The sequence below is a fragment of the Anabrus simplex genome, chromosome 4, assembly GCF_040414725.1.
Source record: "Anabrus simplex isolate iqAnaSimp1 chromosome 4, ASM4041472v1, whole genome shotgun sequence".
Lineage (NCBI taxonomy): Eukaryota > Metazoa > Arthropoda > Insecta > Orthoptera > Tettigoniidae > Anabrus > Anabrus simplex.
This window is the reverse complement of record NC_090268.1, coordinates 407701837-407724360: the sequence shown is the minus strand read 5'-3', so window position 1 is coordinate 407724360 and position 22524 is coordinate 407701837.

Here is a 22524-nt window from a genome sequence, read left to right as displayed (position 1 = left end):
CTCAGCAGCGGTTTGATTCTCAGTAAAGACGTTAGTCTCGAACACTTGCAGGACTAAATTCCGGCACCTGACCGGCTCTGCAGCGGTTTGAGACTGAACAAGATCGATAGTACGTCAGCTTCGAATACTTGCAGGACAAAATTCCGGCACTTCGCCGTCTCTGCAGCGGTTCGAGACTTGACAAGTTCGATAGTAAGTTAGCCTCGAACACTTGCATGACAAAATTCCGACAAGGGGACTTTGTACAATTTTTTTCAATTACGATAACCTCGAACATTTAAGGAAAAAATCGGACAAGAGGAATTTGTATAAAATGTTCTCAAATACGCTAGCCTTGAACACTTCTACGACTGAATTCCGGCACTTTTCCGTCTCTGCAGCGGGTTGAGACTTGACAAGTTCGATCGTAGCTCAGTTCGATAATACGTAGGCCTCGAACACTTGCAGGACGAAATTCCGTCACTTTACCATCTCTGAAGTAGTTCAGAGATTTGCAGCGGTACACAGATACTCCCTGTTCTACAGGATAGTGTGTTCGAATCCTACATGCGAACAAGAATTCTTTGCAGGGCTTTTGTCTGAGTCTAGACACAGGTCAGGAACCACGTAGTCACTAACCCAAGTTATAGCGTCAAGAGGTAAGTTCATTTCGTAAGTTGGACGATGTAGTGAGTAAACATTTGTTACGGGTGTGCGTTTGCTTGTTAACATACACACTTTTCTGCTCTCTCCCTAGCAACAAGGCAATCAACAGGAAGTACTCTGTGTGAAACGCACGGCAGACGAAGTCGCAGTGTGTGTTAAGGGCTGATGGTGGTGGTGGTGATTATTGTTTTAAGAGGAAGTACAACTAGGCAAACTTCCTCTATAATACACTAATCAGTGTGAATGGAAGGGGTCCGACACTTCGAAAATGAAGGTACCGGCCAAAGAAAGACAAGGACAACGAAGGGCGTTAAAATGAAAAACTCTCTATTCTTCCATACGTAATATATTCGGGGTCGGAAAAGAACAAGTGTTGATCTAGAGAGGTCGGAGAGGATAGATGAAATTGAGGAGCCTGGCACAAGTAAGTCGAAGCAATACAGGACTCAGCTAAGGGCCCCGTGGTCACCAACACACGCTCTAAACTTCAGAGCACCTGGGACCCTTTTCAGTCGCCCCTTACGACAGGCAGGGGATATCGTGGGTGATATTCTACCGCCCCCACCCACAGAGGGTGTTACGCGCTCATCATATGAATTTGTGTATAATATATGTATAAATGAGTAGGGAATTTACCGTATTCTCTCAATTTGATCGAAGCTCATCATCGTGATTGATATCCGTTCTCTGCTAAAAAAGTAAGTTTAATTCTTTGATTATTATTATTATTGTACCGGGCGGTACACCTCCACGCCGCTAATTTAAAAATTGCGCCAGGTGAAACTCCTCTGCTGGAGGAAGTCTGAACTTTATCTACGCTGTTAATTCTTTACCTTCTCAGAAGATGTCACCACGTGGAAAATTTTGAGTTTTTGAACTGTGTCATTTTTGATGTGTTTTTGTTTCGCTTGAAGTAAGAAGTGTGAACTTTCTCTCCTAGAGGACACTACTGAAGATCAACAAGAGTGCACCCTAGTGCGGAGTCAAAGAACTATTTTGTTGGAGAAATTTTTATTTCAAATGTTTGTTTCTTGTTAAATTTCCTTCTGTTATTGTTTAAGTTGGCTGTATACCCCTCTTTTTCCCCTTGTTTTAGGTTTATCCTATCCCGAATTTCTTTTAGTAATTTCCGACCAATCCGATGTATTTTCCCCCAACTTGGATATGTTTCTGTACGCTAGCCAATAAAATTATTGTGGGCGGGTGTTTTCATTCCCCTAACGCCTAGAACCTTCCGCGAGAGGATATAAACTGCTGATTTTTGGGTCTCTGCGCCAATTCTGTTCCATCTTTCAGTGTGTTAAGTACATAGCAGGGGGCGGGAAGCGCCTCTTTCTTCGGCAGCGGTCAACAACAAGGTAATGGCCGATTAATAACTTCTTTCTTTGCTAGCTCAGCAGTTTAACTTTCGGGGCGGGTTCTAAGCGTTCAACCATGTAACCTTTTCCTAAAATGTAACTACTCTTTTCATATATTCTATTTTAAAACGACATATCGGGATAGAGAGTGCTTAACCCTCTCGAGCTCCCACTCACATCGTCTTGAGGTGAACTTATTTTTCTCAACCAATTCTTCCGTAATGTAATGTAAATTGCTATTAAGTCACCTCTGTAGTATGGGATTAGCCCTTGTATTAACGGCCTAGTGCCAAGTAGGTCTTAAGCAAAGTGTATTAGGAGTGCAAGTTCGCCTCCTCTCAAATTGTATTTTAGAGGTCATGTATTAACCTTCTTGTCATTTAACAGACCTCAGTAGGTTGGGTATTTTATCCCTGTGTATATGTCCTTTGAGGACAGCTTAAAGGTGGAGTTCGGAGTGGCCTATGATAGGCTTGTATTTTAGGGGGAAGTTGCCCTTTCTTGAAAATTGTGTTTCTGCCTCAAGGAGGCTTTTGGGTGTAATTGGAAGCAAATGTTTCTGGCATGTTTGGGGGTTTTCGGCCCCTTTGTTGTATGGTGTTTATTGTAAGGTTGGGCTCATTGCTCAAGAATTATGTTTCTGACTTTTGAAGCCCCAAATGGGATACCTATGTAAATGTATTTTTCAATCGTGTTTCGGCTACTAAGTACCTGTTCTATTTGTTGTTACCTAATTTTGAAAAGAAAATATAACCTTGTTAAATTTTAAAATTAATTTCACTTTAGTAGCTTGAAACCTATTCACCACCCAGCACCTTCTTTCATGCATAACTACAACCAAAATACGGTAACAAGTGGTAGCAGAGCGTGGTTGAATGGGTCTCAATTTAGCCCCTTTTGACGGCTAAATATTGTTTGTTCCGAACTCTAACTATTTTCCCAGTTGCTGGAATTTTTTGACTTTTTCAAAATTGTTCTGTTATCATGCCAGGCCCTCGCGATGTTCTCCATCTTAATTATTTGCGCAAAGAGGAGTTGATCTATGAATTAACTATCAGAAATGTGCAATCTGGAGGCACGGTTGCAGTAGACACTAACAAGCTTAGAGAGTCCCTAGATTTGCCCATTTCCATCCCCAATTTGGGAGAGAAAGAAATTGACGACTCTCTTTCCACGATCACGGAGAATATTACTGGGCTAGCTTCTGTAGTTAGTTTTTTTGATGAAAATGATCCTTCTCCCAATCAAATTAAGCGTGTGCAAGGCAGGCTATATCATTTTTCGAATAGGGTTAACGATCTGTTGTCTCTAAAACTGAATGACGTTCAGAGGAAGGAAGCTAGTACGCTCCTGGAAAATATTTCCGAATTATCTAGTAAGGTCACTCTATTGTTGACTGGGGAAGTTCCTCCCAAATCTGATCAACCCACCATAGTGAATGCAGGTAGCGAGGAAGCACCTCCTAAGGGAGAAGTAAATAGGAAAACCATTGCTGCCCAAACTATCTCTGCCCCATTGGACAACGAGCCTGAACGCCGTGCATCGTTGAGTAACATCCGTTCTGAATTAACTTCCTTGCCATTGAAACCTTTACCTACTATGTCACCCGGGTTTAGCAGCTTGCCTCATCCATTGGCAATGTTGCTCAGAGGTATCTCTAAGTTTTCGGTTAATACCACCAGTGAAATAATTTCATTTTTACGATTTCTGGTTGAATTTCAGGATCATGCCCTTGTGTTTTCTCTTTCTCCATGTCAAATTTTGCAAATTATCTATCCGTATGCTATTGGTATTCTCTCTGATAAAATCGTAAGAGCCATTGCCGAGCAATCATCTATTGAGGATTTCCATGCCCATTTGCTAGCTAATTTCATCCCGGCTAGGGCCAGGTCCTCCCTTATTCAGAAGTACTATTATCGTGTACAGCGCTTGGATGAAAACTTGGCTGATTTCATACAGGACATTAAGTTTTACACTAGGGTGTTTGCCCTTCATTTTCCTGAAGATCAGATTGTACAGGCTATTGTAGAAGGCATTTCACCATCTTATAGGTCATACTTGTGTTTCGCGGCGTGCCCGCAAACTTTCTCTGAACTTGAAGCGTTGGCCGTCTCAGCGGAAGGAGTTAGGTACGCCGATTCCTTGCGTGTGGCAAAAGAACCCCCTCCTTCGTTTAGTAATACTCGGCCTCCACCTCGCCGACCAGTCACACCCCGTAAATGTTATGCTTGCGGGTCGCCTGACCATCTTCACAATAAATGTCCATTGGTCAAAAGTAGTAGGGCAAATAATGGAGCTGGTTCAGCACAAGGCTGTTTTAAATGTGGGGCTTTCTCACATATCGCCAAGAATTGCCCAAACTCGAATAGCACCCCCTCCTGCTCAACTTCTGGTGCAAATTCTACCTATGCCAATAATAAAAAGTGACTAGTGGCTTCGGCTGAGTCAACTAATCCATCTTCCCGAGACTCAGCCCCTGGTAAACAGGTTGTAAATTTAGAGAACGAGCAACTTTCAAATTTATCTTTTGAAGGTCCCAAAGAGTGTCTTAGGATTGCGGCGGATTCCCCCGCACCGGTTCCTTTTCTTAAGATTGAGTTAAATAACGAGCCTATTACAGCTCTCTTAGATTCAGGCAGTGTTTGTTCGATTATTTCGGCTGAATGGTATTCTAAATTGAAATCGGTTTGTAAACTTCCTGACTATGTCTCTTCTCCTGTTCAATACGTTTCGGCTAATTCATCTCCATTAGGAATTCTAGGTTCCTTATTGGTCAAAATTCGTATTTTTAGTTTACATGGAAAGTTAAATTGTTTGTGGCCAAGCAATTGTCTTGCCCCATTATATTGGGAGCTGACTTTATTTCTCACACTGGTCTTGTGCTCGATCTCCAGTCTAGGTCGTGCACATTCAAATTTGCTTCTAATTGTAAAATCCCACTATTAAAGTGTAATTCTGTGTCATGTTCGTCTATTTCGCCTACCCAGGATGAGATGTTGTTAGACCTTAGACATCTAACTGAGGAGCAGGCTGATAGTATTCGCAAACTGTGTCAGTCGTTTCCCGAGGTGTTCTCTGATACTCTTGGTGTTACTGACCTTATTGAATACAAAATTGAGGTCACGGATTCGATTCCTGTCCGTTTTCCACCTTATAGGCTATCTCCACCTAAAATGAAGGCTCTGAAATAAATTATCGATCAGATGTTGAAGGATGGTATTATTAGGCCCTCTAAGTCGGCGTATTCATCGAATATTTTCCTAGTCCCGAAACCCCAAGGCGGCTTCAGGCCTGTCATTGATTACAGGGCTCTCAATCGGAAGGTGGTGTTGCAATCTGTGCCCCTTCCTGACCTTCATTCTTGTTTTTCATGGTTTCGTAAGGCCAAGTTCTTCACCATCTTGGACTTAAATCAGGCCTACAATCAAATTCCCCTTGCCGAAGAGTCTAAACACCTTACAGCGTTTGCCACGGACTGGAATTTATATGAATACAACCGCGTGCCTTTCGGGCTCCCCACCGGAGCAGCTGTGCTCACTAGGCTACTAGATAGGGTCTTCTCCGACATCAAATTCGAATACTTATATCACTATTTAGATGATGTCGTCGTATTTTCAGAGACTTTTGAAGAACATCTAGATCATTTGCGAGAAGTTCTCGATCGCCTTCGTAAGGCTGGGTTAACTGTTAAGTTGTCCAAGGTTGCCTTTGCTAAGCCCTCTATGTCATTCCTAGGGCATATTGTGTCACCCGATGGTGTATCAGTCGATCATTCTAGAACACAGGCCATCCGTGATTTTAAACCTCCCAAGGACATTAAAGGTATCGCCAGGTTCATTGGTATGGTGAATTTCTTCAGAAAGTTCATTCCTAACTTTGCTAATAGAGCGGCGCCCTTAAACCTTCTTCTAGGAAAGGCATCAAATTCGAGTGGGGACCTTCTCAACAAGCCGCTTTTGAAGATCTGAAATTAGCTCTCTGTAATGCCCCTGTCCTTGCTATGCCTGATTTCTCAAAGAAATTCATCGTCCAAACGGACGCGTCATCGTCAGCTGTAGCTGCAGTCCTTCTTCAAGAGACTGAACTAGGGAGGCGACCCATCGCCTATGCATCTAGGACTCTATCGGCTCAAGAAGCCAAGTATTCCATCTATGAGCTCGAAGGGTTGGCAGTCTTATTTGCCTTAGAAAAGTTCCGTCTCTATCTGGAACATGTCAAATTCGACCTGGAGACAGATAATCAAGCCTTAAGCTGGGTCTTAGGTAGGCCGCGTCGTACTGGTCGTATAGTCCGCTGGGCTATTCGTATTTCCGCCTTCCAGTTTGATGTTAGACATATCAGAGGTACCGAAAATGTTGTTGCTGATGGACTCAGCCGTATGTTTCATAACGACGTCGAGACCCACGAACCGGTCGACAGTTCATCACCTTCCGAGTCCATACTATCTGGTGTTAATGCCATCCTAACAGATGCTCCCATGCTCTTTACGGATATCGAAAAATACCAACGTGAAGATCCGACGCTGGCTCCGATAATGGAAACCCTTTCTTCTGGGGAACATGTTGTCCCTTATGTTCTGAGGAATGGTGTTCTATGTTGCCCTTCGAGGCATGATAAGTTGATGAAAGTTGTTGTTCCAGCGGTTCTTGTACCTATGATCTTCAAGTATTATCATGAGACCCCATTAGGAGGGCATCTTGGTATCTTTAAAACCCGTGAAAAGATTCGTGAAATGTTCATCTGGAAAGGTATGGACGGCGAAATTCGTGAACTTGTAAAAGCTTGTAAATCTTGTTTGCTCAGTAAACCGACCATGTCCACCAAGGTAGGCCTCTTGTCTTCTCAGCAAGCGTCGCGCCCCATGGAACGCCTGTATATTGATTACGTAGGACCATTCCCCCAGTCAAAGGGTAATGCCAACAAGTTCATCCTTGTGTGTGTACATGGTTTTACAAGATTTTCGTGGTTATTTCCGACTAAGCTGGCTACCGCTCAGTCTACCATTACTTGCTTAAATTCTATTTTTGCTTCTTTTGGTCCGTGCCAATATATTGTATCTGATAATGCTAAGGCTCTTACATCTAATCTTTTTCGTAAATTCTGTTTTGACTTGTCCATCTCTCATGTAACTACTTGCTTATTACCCTCAACCATCCCTGGCTGAACGGGTTAACCGTAATCTCAGGTCCGCACTTATTGCCTATCATCATGAAGATCATTCCAGGTGGGACACGTCCCTGCATTGGTTAGCTTTTGCTTTGAATTCGGCGGTTCATGAATCTCATAAGTTCACTCCAGCTTCCTTGATGTTCAAGTTTATTCCCAACACGCCGCTCTCTAACCTTTGGTCTCTGAGTGACATTCTACCCGAGACAATAGATCCGGATAATATTAAAGATCTTTGGAAGAAGGCTAAAGCCAATCTTAAGGTATCTCCTGAAAAGGTTAGAGAAAAGTATGATCGTGGACGGAGACCCACCACTTTGAAGGTAGGTGACCAGGTGATGGTCAAGAATTTTGTTCCCGCGGGCAAGCTTGCCCCCAGATTTCATGGGCCTTGTATAATTCTCGATTTTCTTACGCCAGTTACGTTGTTAGTAAGCAATCCAGCCACCGAGAGGATATTTAGGGTTCACCTGTCACAGGTGAAACCTGTGTAAATTTTGTGTCAACTTGCTTCATATAATTTGAAAGGAATATGAAGGTTATACTTTTTTTGAGTTCAACTTTTAAGGCTTTCTGCCCCTTCTATAATATTTTGTCTTATATGTATGCCTCTTGTAAAACCTTCCCCGATCCGTTAAACTGCCATTCTGTCCTTGCCTCGGCCATTACCATGCTCCCGTCTCCTGCTTCAATACACACTGTGGCTTGATTTGAGTAAATGCCATGGATATCTGCACGCCGCTGACCCCTCAACCTCCTCACCGAGCCTGTGCCCTTAAAAAAAAAGATGATGGTCCAACACAATTCTGCCGCCAAGCTTTAATGTTTCAGTGCCCCCGCAGCCGCGCGGCGCCGTGCAGCAACTGGAGCAGAGGACGGGCCCCCTCGGCCCCAGCGAGGACGACGTGTGCACGGCGAGCCGGAGCTCTCCTCCCGGCCAAGGCTGATGTGCGGCGCACGACCTGCTACTTGCCCGCAGCCTGTATATGTTCACCGCGGGCGCGGCGTGCTTCAACACCTCTGCTCCCCTCATAGTGCGGGCGAGCGGTATCTCAGGGTACTTGAGGGGTCCGAGCGGCCTCCTTTGGACGCAAGCCGCAACGGCCGGTCTGGCCATCCCACTTCATCACCATCTACTACATGAACAGTTACTATAAGTAATGACTACACTTGGGAATTCAACTGCAATATTTGGTGGACTTTGAAATTTTTTTTTTCCTTCACTTTCAAGTATAAAAAGTTATCTTCAGAAATTCAACTTCTACAAATATAAAGACTTTACTTCATCTGCAACAACAAAATTTTGAAACTAAATCAAACCAAATTAAGAAATCTTATAAAGGCTTCTGCAATCAATCTTCATATCCACAGCATAACTTGGACCTTGTTTCAAACAGATTTCATGTGTCACCCCTGGAGGAACTTTTTGGGGGGGGGGGAGGTCTGTACCGGGCGGTACACCTCCACGCCGCTAATTTAAAAATTGCGCCAGGTGAAACTCCTCTGCTGGAGGAAGTCTGAACTTTATCTACGCTGTTAATTCTTTACCTTCTCAGAAGATGTCACCACGTGGAAAATTTTGAGTTTTTGAACTGTGTCATTTTTGATGTGTTTTTGTTTCGCTTGAAGTAAGAAGTGTAAACTTTCTCTCCTAGAGGACACTACTGAAGATCAACAATAGTGCACCCTAGTGCGGAGTCAAAGAACTATTTTGTTGGAGAAATTTTTATTTCAAATGTTTGTTTCTTGTTAAATTTCCTTCTGTTATTGTTTAAGTTGGCTGTATACCCCTCTTTTTCCCCTTGTTTTAGGTTTATCCTATCCCGAATTTCTTTTAGTAATTTCCGACCAATCCGATGTATTTTCCCCCAACTTGGATATGTTTCTGTACGCTAGCCAATAAAATTATTGTGGGCGGGTGTTTTCATTCCCCTAACGCCTAGAACCTTCCGCGAGAGGATATAAACTGCTGATTTTTGGGTCTCTGCGCCACTTCTGTTCCATCTTTCAGTGTGTTAAGTACATAGCAGGGGGCGGGAAGCGCCTCTTTCTTCGGCAGCGGTCAACAACAAGGTAATGGCCGATTAATAACTTCTTTCTTTGCTAGCTCAGCAGTTTAACTTTCGGGGCGGGTTCTAAGCGTTCAACCATGTAACCTTTTCCTAAAATGTAACTACTCTTTTCATATATTCTATTTTAAAACGACATATCGGGATAGAGAGTGCTTAACCCTCTCGAGCTCCCACTCACATCGTCTTGAGGTGAACTTATTTTTCTCAACCAATTCTTCCGTAATGTAATGTAAATTGCTATTAAGTCACCTCTGTAGTATGGGATTAGCCCTTGTATTAACGGCCTAGTGCCAAGTAGGTCTTAAGCAAAGTGTATTAGGAGTGCAAGTTCGCCTCCTCTCAAATTGTATTTTAGAGGTCATGTATTAACCTTCTTGTCATTTAACAGACCTCAGTAGGTTGGGTATTTTACCCCTGTGTATATGTCCTTTGAGGACAGCTTAAAGGTGGAGTTCGGAGTGGCCTATGATAGGCTTGTATTTTAGGGGGAAGTTGCCCTTTCTTGAAAATTGTGTTTCTGCCTCAAGGAGGCTTTTGGGTGTAATTGGAAGCAAATGTTTCTGGCATGTTTGGGGGTTTTCGGCCCCTTTGTTGTATGGTGTTTATTGTAAGGTTGGGCTCATTGCTCAAGAATTATGTTTCTGACTTTTGAAGCCCCAAATGGGATACCTATGTAAATGTATTTTTCAATCGTGTTTCGGCTACTAAGTACCTGTTCTATTTGTTGTTACCTAATTTTGAAAAGAAAATATAACCTTGTTAAATTTTAAAATTAATTTCACTTTAGTAGCTTGAGACCTATTCACCACCCAGCACCTTCTTTCATGCATAACTACCACCAAAATACGGTAACAATTATTATTATTATTATTATTATTATTATTATTATTATTATTCTTGTACCGGGCGGTACACCTCCACGTCGTTAGTTCAAATATTGCGCCAATTGAAACTCCTCTACAGGAGAAAGCCTGAACTTTAAAAAAATGTATTATCTCAACAGTTTCTCCGAAGATGGCTGTGTGAATTTTGATGTGTTTTTGTTTGTCATTGATCAAGAAGTGTGGACGTTCTCTACGAGATGCCTCTACAAAAAAACTATGATCATGCACTCTGGTGCAAAGGAATGAACCTTGTTGAAGAAATTTTGTATTCAAAAGTTGTTGTCTTTACTAAATTTTTGTTCTTTTATTTTTGGGTTGGCAATATTAATCCTTCCTTCCGCCAGGTTTGAACTTAGCCAATCCCGAATTTATTTAATTAATTCTCAGCCAATCATGTATGTCTTCTTCGATATGGATATGTAGCTCTAAGCTATCCAATAAAGTTGAGGGGGTGTGTCAACTCATTCTTGAAAGGTCTCGAATTTTCCACGAGGGTATAAAAACTGCTGATTTTCTTGTCTCCAGGCCACTAGTATAACATCTAAGTCAGTGTGTGGATATGTAGCAGGGGGTGGGAAGCGCCCCGTTCTTCAGGCACCAGTTCTTCATCAAGGTAATGGCCTCTTAACATCTTTTCTCTTGCTAGCTCAGCAGTTTTACTCTCGGGGAAGGTTCGAAACATTTTATATGTAACCTACCTCTTTAAAATGTAAATTCCTTTTCAGTCTATGTAAAAACTACAAATCCCTTTTACTGTAAAGCGGGGATAGAGAGTGATTTACCCTCTCGAGCTCCCCTTCATTTTGAAATTGAGGTGACTACGTTTCCATAACCGTTTCTACGCTTCCTTAATGTGTTAAGTTTCCTCATACGAGTCACCTCCATAGATCGGGATTAGCCCCTGTATTATCGGCCTAGTGCCTCTTAGGTTTTAATATGATATTTAGGAGTGCAAGTTCTCGCCTCCATTCCCCTTGTATTTAGGGCCGTTTAAATTAATCTATTATTTTTCATTTGAGGCCCAGTAGAATGGGTACAAGTTGCCCCTGTTTATTTATACTGTAAGTATGCCTTAAGGGCAGTTGAGTGTAAGGTCTGCTTATGGCCTCCTGATAGGCTTGAACTAATGAGAACAGGTCGGCTCTTTCCTAAATTTGATCTCGGTGTGCCTCTAGGAGGCTTAACATTGTAATTAGGAGCAAGTGCTCCTTGGCATGAAGGGGTTTTCTGCCCTTTGTTAAATTGTGGGTGTGAGCTGAGAGCTCAAACTTTGGGGCTTGTAGCCCAGAATTTGTAAAGTTGCTGTGTACCTGATTTAACTGTTGTTATTTGTTGTACGCTCAAAATTCTATGTTACCATTGATAAGTTTTGAAAATATAACCTTGTTGAAATGTATGAAATGAAATGGCGTATGGCTTTTAGTGCCGGGAGTGTCCGAAGACAAGTTCGGCTCGCCAGGTGCAGGTCTTTCTATTCGACACCCGTAGGTGACCTGCGCGTCGTGATGAGGATGAAATTATGATGAAGACAGCACATACACCCAGCCCCCGTGCCATTGGAATTAACCAATTAAGGTTAAAATCCCCGACCCGGCCGGGAATCGAACCCGGGACCCTCTGAACCGAAGGCCAGTACGCTGACCGTTCAACCAACGAGTCGGACTGTTGAAATGTTAATTCATTTTTCGAACTTTTGTAGTTGAGACCTTTTCCAGCCCGCACATTCTTTCACCTCTAACTACCACGGATATTTCCGTAACAAGTGGTAGCAGAGCGTGGTTGAATGAGTCTCAATTTAGCCCCTTTTGACGGCTAAACATTGATTTTGTTTCGAACTCTAACAATTTTCTCCGTCGCTGGAATTTTCCCATTTTTTAAAATTGTAAATTTCTGTCATCATGTCCGGCCCTCCCGATGTCCTCCGTCCCGGCTATTTGCGCAAGGAGGAATTGATTTATGAATTAACAATTAGAAATGTGCAATCTGGAGGCACGGTTGCAGTAGATACCAACAAGCTTAAAGATTCCCTTGATTTATCTATTTCCATCCCCACTTTGGGAGAGAAAGAGATTGACGATGCTCTCTCCACGATCACGGATAATACTACTGAGCTAGCATCCGTGGTTAGGTTTTTGAAGAAAATGATCCTTCTCCAAATCAACTTAAACGTGTGCAAGCTAGATTGTTTCATTTGTACAATAGGGTCACTGATCTATTGCCTCTTAAGTTAAATGACAGTCAAAGGAATTAAGTTGGTGCAGTTCTCGAAAACCTTCTGAATTGTCCAGTAAGGTTAGCCTTTTGTTAACTAAAACCGACCAACCCACTGTGGTAAACGTTGTCAGCGAGGAGCATTCTCCCACGGGGGAAGTAAGTAAAAAAACTGTTGAAGTACGACAAGATTATGTTCCATTTGAAACTGAGTCCATTCGTCGCACCTCCATTCCTCCCTTTGTGTTGAATAATGCACCTTCTGAATCTGCTTCTCCGCCACTTAGGCCCCTTCCTACTACGTCACCTGGCTTCAGCAGTTTGCCCTATCCTTTAGCAATGTTGTTCAGAGGTATTTCTAAGTTTTCTCTTAACTCTACCAGTGACGTTATTTCATTCTTAAGGTTTTTTGTTGAATTCCAAGATCATGCTCTTGTCTTTTCTCTTTCCTCGTGTGAAATTCTGCAGATGATTTACCCTATTCAATTGTTCTACCTGACCAAATAGGGCAATTGCCGAACAATCATCCATAGAGGACTTCCACGCCCATCTGTTAGCTAATTATTCCGGCTCGAGCTAGGTCATCTCTAATTCAGAAGTACTATTATAGAGTACAGCGACTTGATGAAAACCTGGCAGACTTCATACAAGACATCAAATTCTATACTAGGGTATTTGCCCTTCATTTTCCCGAAGATCAAATCGTCCAAGCCATTGTGGAAGGAATTTCACCATCCTACAGGTCATACTTGTGTTTTGCGTCGCACCCTCAAACTTTTGCCGAGCTAGAGGCTATGGCTGTGTCAGCCGAAGAGGTTAGGTACGCTGACACATTACGTGTTGCGAGGGAGCCCCCTCCGTCTTCAAGTAACTTTCGGCCTCTGTCTCGCCGAACCGTAACACCCCGCATATATTATGCTTGTGGGTCACCCGACCATCTTCGAAACAAGTGCCCCTTGATGAAATCCAATGGGACAAACAAGGGAGCAGGGTCATCTCAAGGCTGTTTTAAATGCGGCACTTTTTCCCATATTGCCAAGAATTGCCCGAATTCTAATTGCACACCCTCCTGCTCAACTTCGTGTGTAACTTCCACCAACAATAATAAAAAGTGACTAGTGGCATCGGCTGAGTCCGTGACTTCCTCTTCACAAGGCTCAAACCTGACGAAAATTCAGGGAAAAGTCAGAACTCTTCTAAATTACCATTTGAATGTCCCAAAGAATGTCTTAGGATTGCGGCGGATTCACCCGCACCTGTTCCATTTCTCAAAATTGAATTGAAAAATGAACCTGTAACAGCTCTATTAGATTCTGGCAGTGTGTGTTCCATTATTTCGGACGAGTGGTACTCCAAATTGAAATCTGTTTTTAAACTTCCTGATTTTTGTTCGTCTTCGGTTCAATATGTTTCGGCTAACTCATCTCCCTAAGAAATTTTAGGTTCTCTGTTTGCCAAAATCCGCATTTTGAAATTCACATGGAAAGTAAAACTGTTCGTGGCTAAGCACTTGTCTTGCCCCATTATATTGGGAGCGGACTTCATGTCTCACACTGGTCTAGCGCTCGACCTTCAGAGCAAGTCGTGCACTTTCAAATTTGTCAGTAATTTCAAAATACTCTTGTTATCATGTAGTTCTGAGTCATGTTCATCTATTTCGCCTACCCAGGATGAGATGTTGTTAGACCTTAGACATCTACCTGAGGAGCAGGCTGATAGTATTCGCAAGCTGTGTCAGTCGTTTCCAGAGGTTTTCTCTGATACTCTTGGTGTTACTGACCTCATTGAATACAAGATTGAGGTTACGGATTCGATTCCAGTCCGGTTTCCGCCTTATAGGCTGTCTCCACCTAAAATGAAGGCTCTGAAAGAAATAATAGATCAGATGCTAAAAGATGGTATTATTCGCCCCTCTAAGTCGGCATATTCTTCGCCTATTTTTCTAGTCCCGAAACCCCAAGGTGGCTTCAGGCCTGTGATTGATTATAGGGCTCTCAATCGCAAGGTGGTATTACAATCTGTGCCCCTTCCCGACCTTCACTCTTGTTTTTCATTGTTTCGTAAAGCTAAGTTCTTTACCATCTTAGATCTTAATCAGGCTTATAATCAGATACCGCTAGCAAAGGAATCTAAACACCTGACAGCTTTTGCCACAGGTTGGAACTTGTACGAATACAACCGCGTAGCTTTCGGGCTCCCCACGGGAGCAGCCGTGCTTACGAGACTGCTAGACAGGGTCTTCTCCGACATCAAATTTGAGTATCTATACCATTATCTTGATGATGTCGTCGTATTTTCTGAGACCTTTGAAGAACATCTAGATCATCTGAAAGAGGTCCTGCGTCGCCATCCTAAGGCAGGGTTGACGGTGAAGTTGTCCAAGGTTGCTTTCGCTAAGCCTTCTATGTCATTTCTAGGGCATATTGTGTCGCCCGATGCTGTCGCAGTGGATCATTCTAGAACACAGGACATCCGTGATTTTAAACCTCATAAGGACGTCAGGGGTATTGCCAGGTTCATAGGCATGGTGAACTTCTTTAGGAAATTTATTCCTAACTTTGCTAATAGAGCGGTGCCCTTGAACCTTCTTCGTAGGAAAGGCATCAAATTTGAGTGGGGGCCTTCTCAACAAGCCGCTTTCGAAGACCTCAAATTAGCCCTTTGTAATGCCCCTGTCCTCGCTATGCCCAATTTCTCTAAGAAATTCATCGTCCAAACCGACGCGTCGTCGTCGGCGTTAGCTGCAGTCCTTCTTCAAGAGACTGAACTAAGGAGGCGACCCATCGCCTATGCCTCTAGGACATTATCGGCCCAAGAATCCAAGTATTCCATCTATGAACTTGAAGGTTTAGCAGTCTTATTTGCTATAGAAAAGTTCCGTCTCTATCTGGAACATGTCAAGTTCGACTTGGAAACAGATAACCGAGCCTTAAGCTGGGTCCTAGCTACGCCGCGTCGTTCTGGTCGTATAGCCAGGTGGGCCATCCGAATTTCTGCCTTCCAGTTTGACGTTAGGCATATTAGAGGTACTAAAATGTTGTGGCTGACGGACTAAGCCATATGTTTTCTAATAATGTAGAAACCTCTGAACAGGAAGACAGTTCTTCACTTTCCGAGTCCCTTCTAAGTGAGGTTAATGCCATTCTAACTGATGCTCCCATGCTCTTTAGGGATATCGAAAAATATCAACGTGAAAATCTGACGCTGGCCCCTATCATTGAAACCCTTTTCTTCTGGGGAATATGTCGTCCTTATGTGTTGAGGAATGGTGTTCATGTTGCCCGTCGGGGCATGATAAGAAGATGAAAGTTGTGATTCCAGCCGTTCTCGTGCCCATGATCTTCAAGTATTATCATGAGACCCCATTAGGGGGGCATTTAGGCATCTTTAAAACCAGAGAAAAGATCAGAGAAATGTTCATTTGGAAGGGTATGGACGGAGAAATCCGTGAATTGGTAAAAGCTTGTAAATCTTGTTGGCTTAGTAAACCCACCATGTCCACTAAGCAAGGGCTCTTGTCTTCTCATCAAGCGTCGCGCCCCATGGACGCTTTCCCCAGTCAAAGGGAAATGCCAATAAATTCATCCTTGTGTGTGTAGATGGTTTTACAAGATTTTCTTGGTTATTTCCGACTAAGCTGGCTACCGCTCAGTCCACTATTTCTTGTTTAAATTCTATTTTTGCTTCTTTTGGTCCGTGTCAATATGTTGTGTCTGATAATGCTAAAGCTTTCACATCCAATATCTTTCGTAAATTCTGATTTGATCTGTCCATCTCTCATGTGACTACTTCTGCTTACTATCCTCAACCATCTCTAGCTGAACGGGTCAGTCGTAATCTGAGGTCGGCTCTGATTGCCTATCACCATGAAGATCATTCTAGGTGGGACACGTCCCTGGATGGGTTAGCTTTCGCTTTGAATTCGGCGGTTCATGAATCCCATAAGTTTACTCCAGCTTCTTTGATGTATACGTTTGTACCCAACACGCCGCTCTCTAACCTTTGGTCTCTTAGTGATATTCTACCTGAGACAATAGATCCAGATAATATTAAATATCTTTGGAAGAAGGCTAAGGACAACCTTAAACATTCTCATGAAAAGTTTAGGGAAAGATATGATCGTGGACGGAGGCCCACCAATTTAGAAGTAGGAGACCAAGTTATGGTCAAAAACTTTGTTCCCGCGGGCAAGCTTGCCCCCAGATTTCATAGGCCGTGCACCGTCTTGGATTTTTTAACGCCGGTGACATTGTTAGTGAGAAATCCAGCCACCGAGAGATTCTTTAGGGTTCACCTGTCTCAGGTGAAACATGTGTAAATTACTTGCTCATTGTATCTTTAACATCTTGTAAGAACCCCAAAGGTTATATTTTTCTCTAAATCTTAGGCCTTCTGCCCCTTATAGTTTTACATTTCGTTTTTTTCTGCTCTGTATAAATATTGTAAAACCTTCTCTGAGGGTACTCTGCTGTCCTCTCCGTATGGCCATTACCAAGCTCCCGTCTCCTGCTAAACCACACCAGTGACATTAAAATAAAATAAAATAATACAAAATAAAAGTTTCCACGCCGCTGGTCCCTCTGCCTCAACTCCAAGACAGTGCCCTAAAAACATTAATGTACAACACAAATTCTTCCGCCGAGATCTTACTGTTACAGTGCCCCCGCAGCCGTGCGGCGCCGTACCGCCTCTGAGTGAGGTCAACTAGCGTACGGCGAGCCGGAGCCCTCCTTCCGGCCAAGGCTGATGTGCGGCGCACCACCCGCAAGCTACTCGAGGACTGCAAACACACTTTGCATCTGCGGCGTGCTTCACCATGACTACCCCTCTCATAGTAGCGGGAGAGAGGTATCTCAGGGTACTTGAGGGGTCCGCGCGGCCTCCACTGGACACAAGCAGCGGCGACAGTTCTTGCCGTCAAAATTAAGCGACAGATAATGTACTTCTTAAGCTACATGGACATTCCATATCCGCAATTACTACATTTTTGCTCCAATCAACCTTTGGTGGACTTAGAAAATTTTACTTCCATGAATTAATGTTTTCGTTTCGCAAATTCTACAACAACAAAGAAATTCTAAACTGGATTTAAACTAGTCCCACCCATCAATATCAAACCAATTAAGAGACCTCTGACTACTGAAAAATTGTATTTGCTCTGCTAAATTTTTCTTCTACCTATCTGCAACAAACTTGGACTTTGTTTTGGAAAAAAAAAATTCTCTGCTGTGTCACCCTTTGGACGGACTTTGAGGGGTGGGGGGGAGGTCTGTACCGGGCGATACACCTCCACGCCGCTAGTTCAAATATTGCGCCAATTGAAACTCCTCTACAGGAGGAAGCCTGAACTTTAAAAAAAACTGTATTATCTCAACAGTTTCTCCGAAGATGGCTCTGTGTGAATTTTGATGTGTTTTTGTTTGTCATTGATCAAGAAGTGTGGACGTTCTCTACGAGATGCCTCTACAAAAAAAACTATGATCATGCACTCTGGTGCAAAGGAATGAACCTTGTTGAAGAAATTTTGTATTCAAAAGTTGTTGTCTTTACTAAATTTTTGTTCTTTTATTTTTGGGTTGGCAATATTAATCCTTCCTTCCGCCAGGTTTGAACTTAGCCAATCCCGAATTTATTTAATTCTCAGCCAATCATGTATGTCTTCTTCGATATGGATATGTAGCTCTAAGCTATCCAATAAAGTTGAGGGGGGTGTGTCAACTCATTCTTGAAAGGTCTCGAATTTTCCACGAGGGTATAAAAACTGCTGATTTTTTTGTCTCCGGGCCACTAGTATAACATCTAACTCAGTATGTGGATATGTAGCAGGGGGCGAGAAGCGCCCCGTTCTTCAGGCACCAGTTCTTCATCAAGGTAATGGCCTCTTAACATCTTTTCTCTTGCTAGCTCAGCAGTTTAACTCTCGGGGAAGGTTCGAAACATTTTATATGTAACCTACCGCTTTAAAATGTAAATTCCTTTTCAGTCTATGTAAAAACTACAAATCTCTTTTACTGTAAAGCGTGGACAGAGAGTGATTTACCCTCTCGAGCTCCCCTTCATTTTGAAATTGAGGTGACTACGTTTTCATAACCGTTTCTACGCTTCCTTAATGTGTTAAGTTTCCTCATAAGAGTCACCTCCATAGATTGGGATTAGCCCCTGTATTATCGGCCTAGTGCCTCTTAGGTTTTAATATGGTATTTAGGAGTGCAAGTTCTCGCCTCCATTCCCCTTGTATTTAGGGCCGTTTAAATTAATCTATTATTTTTCATTTGAGGCCCAGTAGAATGGGTACAAGTTGCCCCTGTTTATTTATACTGTAAGTATGCCTTAAGGGCAGCTGAGTGTAAGGTCTGCTTATGGCCTCCTGATAGGCTTGAACTATTGAGAACAGGTCGGCTCTTTCCTAAATTTGATATCGGTGTGCCTCTAGGAGGCTTAACATTGTAATTAGGAGCAAGCGCTGCTTGGCATGAAGGGTTTTCTGCAATTTGTTAAATTGTGGGTGTGAGCTGAGAGCTCAAACTTTGGGGCTTGTAGCCCAAAATTTGTAAAGTTGCTGTGTACCTGATTTAACTGTTGTTATTTGTTGTACGCTCAAAATTCTATGTTACCATTGATAAGTTTTGAAAATATAACCTTGTTGAAATGTTAATTCATTTTTCGAACTTTTGTAGTTGAGACCTATTCCAGCCCGCACGTTCTTTCACCTCTAACTACCACGGATATTTCCGTAACAATTATTATTATTATTATTATTATTATTATTATTATTATTATTATTATTATTATTATTATTATTATTATTATTATTATTATGGTTATTTTCGATATTTGTATATTTACGATTTCTTTTTGCTTTTAGAAAATCATAATCGTCGTTGATATCTGTCGTCTACTTCATTCGACTGCTATCTGCTAAACAGTAAGTTTATTGATCTGCTTCACTTTTATACCTGGCTTTAAGTAACAAATGTGCTGATAGCGGAACTGTTGAGTATCCGACTAACCTTGGAGCTGAGTGTTTGCTATAAATCGTGTAATGCATTCGGGTACAAACTTCTTGCTGTGTGAAACACAACTACCTACCGCTTCCTTTGTGATGCCTATGCTATCTATAGCGGAGCTGTTGAGGATTTAACTATCGTTCAAGGTACATACTGCTACCTTTCCACCCCACGCCATTTGCCGCATAGAACCAAATGACTGCATGATAATCCCTAAAAAGTCGGGATACCGCCATATAGCACCATACGCCAAAGCGCCTGATGGAAAGGGACCTTTTTAGTCTAGAGTCAAATGCCACCTCATCAGGAAGGAACAACAAAAAAAAATTTCACAATGATGGGTGAGCAAATGCTCTTCCGACCGTGCAAGGGTCTACTGCACTCTTCCGTTCCATAGAATCAAACCACCGACCTCCCAAGGCCATGGTGCGTTCGCGGCAGAAGATCAAAGAAAATAACACATAACTAGCTTAAAGGCATAAATGAACGGAAGGAAACCTGGGATACAATGTTATTCGGCAAAATGACAGGCAGACAAAAGTTTAAATACCTATTTATTGAGCCTTGATAAATCAAATTAATTAAAGGTTGATCCTGAATATTTATATTATATCAATGTTGAATATGCAATGTCCAATGGACTAAATACAAATTGTAAAGTGTCAAAAAATTTATTTCTCCTTTACCTCTTTCTTCTTCCCGACATGATGATAAATATTACATTATAATTTGTATAACATACTTTTAAAAAATCAGAAATATCCTTATAAATGCGACGGTTATCATTAAGAACTTTCTTCACTATCAGAAGAAGCAATTATTTATACAACAAATTAAATTGAAGATAACTTGAAGTGGTCACCTAGCTAAATTAATTATATTACAAAAATAAACAAAGAATAAATGAATGCTAGTCTATATAATCCTAATCAAAATAAAATGACTGATGTCGGGTCCAGAAATCGAACCCACATCCCAATGAATCCAATGACAAAAATTACGAAAATAAAACTCGATTTGTCATCCACATAAAGAGTTAAACACGACTAAAAGAATGTATAAAAAAGGAAAATATGTACACATAATATGAAAAAACAATAACAATATACACATGCAATTGGCTGTATATAAAAAAATATGTGACAACAAAAATCCATGGTTGCCTCTGAACTCGAACCGATGATATCCAAGATGGCATCGACAAACGGGACAAAAACTGCCTTTCTTAATTAATCATAGGGTCAACAAATAAATAATAATACTGGCGTTCCAGTTAGTTAAATATTATTATAAGATCATACATGGAAAAGTAAAAGAATCCTTTAAACAATAATCGGTGTCGCACTGCCTTCATTCTAAGTGGAATAGCTCGAACAATACAGCATACAGTAATCCTCTACAAGGGGCAAGCCCTCTTCACTCTCCCCTGGGGTCGTAAATATCCGGACGTCAAAGCCCTAGCAAATAATGGCCCGGTGTGGCAGAAATATCCTTTCAACATCTCAAGGTGAAAGCAAATCGTTTCCCTTGGAACACATATTTGTTAAATAATCTTATTTCATTATATATTCTCATATCATATTTCCAAGCTCCACTGGCTTATAAATTCACTGTCCTGCCACAATTCTATAATACAGTATCAATCCACTGTTCATTGTCTCATATTCACATCGTTCAACTTAGAATGACCGGCTTCGATTCCATCCGATTACAGAATACAGCCTAGGTTTTTCCTACATTTTAAAATCAAATCAATAAAATCAAATATGGATTTTAAACATATCCATAATGTTATTCTCATATATAGAAAGGGAAAATATTCGACATTAAAGGAAAACGCTAATCCCAATAGGAGGGCGTCTGTTCGATGTTTAAGCATGTCACAAGTTACGCTTATAATTAATACAGTCATCTACAAATATTTTATCATGCAAATTACGTGAAAATAAGAGTGCCTTGCTATCCTGATGTTAACAGTCGATAATCCATTTTTACAAGCATAATCACCATGCATTATCATAATAAGCTTGGATATCACGTAAATAAATTATACAAAATTACGGTTTGGGTCAGTGCCAAACCAAATCTACTTTCTATTACTTTTACCTAATCTAAGCACTCTCAAACTAACTAATATTTTATCATCACGTCAAAAACATGCATTACGTTAATTATATATATATTTAAGCCCATGGAGTAGACTATTAATTCCATGAAATGAACATAAATGAATATGAAGACCACTCACAAGTTCTCTCTCTAATGAAAAAAATACGTGCAATTTACATGTCTAACCTAATTTACGTGATCTGCATAATGAATAACCGCGCATTTATTAAAAAAATATTTCATTTTAGTACTTATCATCATGTCGTAACAATCCAAGGTTCGGGTCCGGGGTAAGACCCTCATCTTCATCTTTTAAGCTTCCATGGTGTTGACGTTGGTCACGGGTTCATGTCCGTTGCTACTCCCGCTGAGCACGTTCATAATCCAATGGTTATCTTCTACACTTATAACAGTTTTTATGAGATTAAGACTTGTTGCGTCACTTTAACACAAAAAATACCATTATTACACTATAATGAAATTAATACTTGTTGAATCACTTAAAAAGTTACAATTATACCGTTCTTGCGATCACATAACTTCAACCTTTTTTTAAATACTATTGTTTGTAGACAATTACAATATTCTCGAAGATATAAACTGTACATTTACAGTCTGAAACACTAAATAGATCAGAACACCATCAAACCGTGGTTCTGCTTTGGATCCTTCGCGGGAAGTGGATACTGTTGTCATCGTCGCGATACCTTTTATAAACTTTCCCCCTTCCATGCAAGAGACAGTGGATAATCCCCACTACTTTTTTAATTAATAGTTCCACGTGTCGTATGACATCGGTAATACACTCAAACGTGTGACTCAGATTCTTAAGTAGTCTGGTTATGTGCGGAACCTGAATTGTTCGCCCATTTATTTAAAATTAATTATCAAAATAATGCCCCTACAATGTCCTCCATGAGGGTGCTACGTACAAGGGACGCTTAGCATGTTATATAATGCAACGATTGCGTATTCTTCCACACGTGAATATATTATAAAGAACTGGAATTTTGGCAGATGTCTATAATGAAATCATATAACATCCCGAGGTTTCCCATATTAAATATTATGC